General features: G+C 42.9%; 1 long non-coding RNA gene across 1 annotated transcript in view; it reads right to left on the minus strand.

The window, feature by feature from the left end:
- Window positions 1-699: 699 nt before the first annotated feature.
- The window catches only part of LOC107185002, a 22,793-nt gene continuing 18,099 nt past the window's right edge, over window positions 700-5,393 (minus strand). The window contains exon 2 of the long non-coding RNA XR_001515911.1: window positions 700-1,348. This is a non-coding gene — a long non-coding RNA (uncharacterized LOC107185002). The remainder of the gene's footprint in view (window positions 1,349-5,393) is intronic.

Consider the following 5,393-nt stretch of genomic DNA (forward strand, 5'->3'; position numbering starts at 1 on the left):
GGAAGAAATATCCTTGACCTTTCTCTCCATGCCCTTTCCTCTCCCAACAGTGCCTCCTATTGACAAAACCCGGCTAACAGCCAAAGAAGAAAGAAGCCTGGGTGACCTAGACCACAGAGGGCAGCACTGGGTGGACAGGGCAGAGACGGAGCAGGAGGGCAGGGGAGAGTCACAGCCTGTCCTCGCACCGAGAGCCCAGGGAGTGGCTCTGAATTGTTTCTTCGCGCAGAGTGTGGCATCCAGGTCACGACAGCAGGGTTCTAAGTGTATGAGACCAGTTTATGAGACTGGCCGGATGGCCATGTTACTGCTGTCGATGCTCCCTTTGGACGAGGGCTCAGAGAGGGAGAAGCCCGTGGCCTTTTCATGTTTCCCTCTGTTTAAGGCCCGGAGAACCCAGATTTCATTACTTCACGGGGTGGCTTTGCTCGGTATGTGAGTTTTGCTGGGAAGAGTATCATGTGTATTGAAGAGTATTTTATTTTTATGTTTTAAATATATATTTTATTGATTTTGTACAGAGAGGAAGGGAGAGGGATAGAGAGTTAGAAACATCGATGAGAGAGAAACATCGATAGGCTGCCTCCTGCACACCCCCCACTGGGGATGTGTCCGCAACCAAGGTACAAGCCCTTAACTGGAATCGCTCTATCTCTCTCTCTTCCTCAGGTTGACGCTCTATCCACTAAGCCAAACCAGTCAGGACTAGAAGAGTATTTTAAATATACATAGAGTTGAAAATACAGTACAGTTAGCACCTATGTACCTATCATAAAAATTAAAGAGTAGAACACTCACCAGGACCTTAGATACCCTCCAAGGGCTCCTCTGTAAATAAAACCTCCAGCCTCCTCCCTAGAGGTGGCCTTGTCTTAACGTTTGTGCTCATCGCTTTTGGTTTTCTTCACAGTTTTACCACTTAGGTGTGTATTATTACTAAACCATGTGTATGGGGCAGGAGCACAAATCCAGCTGAGAATGAAAGGGCGACCTTCTCCTGTTTGATGAAAGTGTCCAGGAGAGAGAGAAGGTAGACGGCGTCTCTGGGTCAGTCTGGTTTTAGTTTCCCCGAGAGCTTACAAGAGTCCCTTCTAGGGCAGTAGACAAACAAGGCCATGAGTTGGGAGACACAGGGCTCATCAGAGTTGGGCATCTGGTAGGGCTCTAGTGGGGGCCAGGTACTCAGTATCCGGAAGAAATATGGTTCGGAGTGTGGACTGCTCTGGATTTGCTGCCTCCTCATGGCCCACCTTCAGCTTCTGAAGCAGATCACAGCAGAGCACTTCTGTGGGGTGAAACGAGCAACTAAATAGGCCATTAAATAGGCCATAGCAGGAAAAGCAGCGACCTTGGCAGAAACGATTAAGGCAAGTCAAGAATAGATCATATCAGCCAGCCTTGCCCAGGAATTCTGTCTTCAGGCACCGCTCCCCAAAAGGATCAATAGCAGTGGGGATCTTGGTGATGACAACTCTTAACATATCTACCTTTTGAGGCACTCTGCTCTCATCTGGGCTGGTTGTCCTCTCTGTCACGTACACAGCTGTCCATCTGAGACACCATTTACCACCCTCTTGGGTATTTCTTTCATCCCTCTCCAGTGTTCGGTATTCAATGTCTTTCTCTATTTCCTCTATCTCTCTCTCTCTCTCTCTCTCTCTCTCTCTCTCTGTTTTATAAAGCATATACTCCAGTAATTCCCTGAGGAAGGGTGCATGGGAAGAGAAATTTGTTAAGACTGTACAGATCTATAAATGTTTTTATTCTATAGTACTTGATTTATAGCACTTATTTTTTTAATGTTTTTATTCTATAGGACTTGATTTATAGTACTTGCTTTTATAGTTGAGCTGGATATAGAATTCCAGGTAGAAGTTAAATTTTTTTCACCAGTATTTTGAGGGCATTTCTCCATTGTCTTCTTATTTCACATATTACTGTTGAGAAATCTAAAGCCATTCTGGTCTGGCTGGTGGTGTTGCTCGATTACTGTGCATTGCCCAAGTACCAGGAGGTCACCAGTTTGATTCCCGGTGGGGCACATGCTCAAGTTTTGGGCTCCATCCTCAGTATGGAGTATGCAGGAGGCAGCTGATTGATATTGATGTTTCTCTTTCACCAAAGTTTCTATCTCTGCACTCTTCCTTTCTCTCTAAAATCAATGAAAACATTTTTTTAAAATAAAAATTAAAAAGCATTGTCCTTTCTTTAAAAAAAAAATAAAGCCATTCTAATTCCAGGTCCTCAATATTATTTTCCTACCCAGTTAGAGTTTTTCATTTATTCTACCAGGTTTCTCATTTCCAAGAGTTTGTTAATGTCCATTGGAATGAATATATATATATATGTGTGTGTGTGTGTATACACATTGAGAGAGAGAGAGAGAGAGAGAGAGAGAGAGAGAGAGAGCATTCTTGTTTCAGGGAAGTTCTTTTATTTTTCAAAATATATTAGTCATAAAATTTATTTGGGAATTTTTTTTCCTGCAGTTTTTGTTTCCTCCAAAATACTTTGTTCTTGTTTTTGATCTATGTCTCCCATAATACAGCCTTGCCTTAGATGTAAAACTTGGCTGTATGCTCATAATGCATGAGAAGGTTAAAAAAAAGCAAAACTAATTGGGAGCTCTGCTGTAAAACTTGGCTGTATGCTCATAATACATGAGCAGGTTTAATACATGGGAAGGTTTAAAAAAACAACTAATTGAATGCTCGGAGTGGAGCCTGACAACACTGAGATTAGATTCAACGTAGGGAAACCAGGATCAGCTGTTTGTTGGAAGAACGCCAAATATAGGCATTTACTTTTCAGATACCTAGAGAATGGTTTTCCTGTGTCTTGCCATGAAGGTAAGATTCTAGATGCTAATGTACTGGGAGCCAAGTGTGGAAAGAACACAAACATACTCAGAGTGAGTCCTGTTCCAGAGGTCTGTTTCCAATGAGGCCCTCGAGGATGGGAAGTGGGAAGGTCACTGCCAGCCCACGCCTGCAAAACCTGTTGTCACCTTGTTGCACACCAGGCGTGGCCGTGCTGTAGTAGAAAACTGAGTGTCCAAGCGATGGGGTAGGAAATCATAAACCAGCGTGTGCTGAGCATTTCTTTTACTGAAGGGAACAGTCGTACAGGCATGTAACTGAGCTCATTTACTAGTCACAAGGGGCCTGCATGGTAAGCATTGGGAAATTATTGAAGACTTAATTTTTTTTTTATTTTGAAGTAAATACTGGCCAGTGAAGACTGAATTAACTGACCCAAGGTCAGACAGTTATTAAGTGACAGAGTTAGGAGTCATACTCCAGTCCCTTGATTCCAAAGATCTTTATTATTATTTTTATTTATTTATTTTATTTTTAAAAATATATTTTATTGATTTTTTACAGAGGAAGAGAGAGGGATAGAGAGTTAGAAACATCGATGAGAGAGAAACATCGATCAGCTGCCTCCTGCACACTCTCCACTGGGGATGTGCCCACAACCAAGGTACATGTCCTTGACTGGAATCGAACCCGGGACCCTTGAGTCCACAGGCTGATGCTCTATCCACTGAGCCAAACCGGTCAGGGCATTATTATTATTTTTATTTAAAAGATATTTTTCTGAGTAAAGAAGTATAGGCTATTATAGATATATTAGAAAATATATAAAATTCCAAATCCATATTTTAAAACATATAAGGCCACCCAAACACTCTACAATTTTCATAGGGACACATCATAATTTATAATAATAATTTATTTGACTGTCTCCTAATTTGAATCATTTAGGTTGGTAAATTTATTCTTTTTCTACTGCATGGCACCAGCCAAGGGCAGCAAGAATGGCCAGGAGTCAAGGTCAGGAAGGAGCAGGGTTCTAGGCAAGTTCCTTGGCAGAGAACTCCTGATTAAAAAGGCAGTTTAGATGGATGTGATTCAGTACCTTGGAGAGCTCCAAAGAGCCCACACCTCTAGTGGGGACTAGGCCCAACCATGACGGAGAGTTCTTAAGGGTTCTGAACTGCTTCCCTAGAATGGACTGTTATAAGAGACAACACACAGCTAGGATTGGAGGTCTCTTTGTCCTTGAGGGATTCATCCTCACCACTCCCCAGATCAGAGAGTTTTGTGGGAGTGGGTCATTGTTCTCACCAATATGCCTTTTCTCATTGCTGAAAATGCCTGGCTAATTTCTATTCATCCTTTAATGTTCCATTTAATCAATAATTTCTCCAAGAAAACGCTCTGAGCTCCCTTTACCTATCACCTCAAAAGCTTTCCCCTTTCCTTTTGCATCTCTTTTAGTCTTTATATATACACTAGAGGTCCAGTACATGAAATTCATGCACTGGGCGGGGGGGGTGGGGTGGGGTGGTGTCCTTTAGCCCAGCCTGTGCCCTCTTGCAGTCTGGGAGCCCTTGGGGGATGTCTGACTGATGGCTTAGGCCCACTCCCTACAGGAAGTGGGCCTAAGCTAGCAGCCGGACACCCTTAGTGCTGCCACGGAGGCGGGAGAGGCTCCCGCCACCGCTGCTGCACTCGCCAGCCGTGAGCCCAGCTTCTGGATGAGTGGTGCTATCCCCATGGTAGCGCACTGACCACCAGGGGGCAGCTCCTGCATTGAGTGTCTGCCCCCTAGTGGTCAGTGCACGTCATAGCGACCGTTTGTTCCGCTGTTTGGTCAATTTGTGTTTTAGCCTTTTATTATATAGGATTGGGCTAGATTATAATTTTCTGTTTGTTCTTCTAACTAGACTATGAGTTCCTTTTAGACAGGGGCTGATTCTCAATGATCTTTGGTCTTAGTAAATACTCAATAAATAATGTTAAATATTCAATAAATGAGTGTATTTTCTGTAGGCAATGGAGAGCTATTGAAAGTGGTTCTCACCTAGGGAAAATTTTTGCCCCTAGAGTCATTTGGCAGTGTCTGAAAATAGTTCTGTTGTTGTTGTTAACTGTGGGGGGTGTGTGTTACTGGCATATCACAGGTAGAAACCATGGATGTTTCTCAACATCCTACTGTGGACAGGACAACCCCCACAACAAATAATTATCTGGCCCAAAGTGTTATTTGCGCTGGGGTTGGGAAACCCTGTTTTAGAACAATAAAGTGAGTTTAATCAAACTCTTCTTTAATCAACTTAGGAGTCTTCAGAGAACAGTGAATCCACCTGGCTTGTTTTCCAGACGTGAAAACTGAGCTAGTTGGTGTAGGGCCAGAGCAAAAACTTGTACCACGACATCCTTTCCACACAGTTGCATTTGGCTAACATTGTTTTTACCCATCCAGTACTCTGAGTGGTATAGGAATGGAATGATTTTCTTACTGCCTATTATAACAGGTTCACCAATCAGGTTTGGGAAACAAGACTAGAGGAAAAAATCATTTATTTATTTATTTATTTATTTATT

This window comes from Myotis davidii, unplaced genomic scaffold, assembly GCF_000327345.1.
Source record: "Myotis davidii unplaced genomic scaffold, ASM32734v1 scaffold289, whole genome shotgun sequence".
Taxonomy (NCBI): Eukaryota; Metazoa; Chordata; class Mammalia; order Chiroptera; family Vespertilionidae; genus Myotis; species Myotis davidii.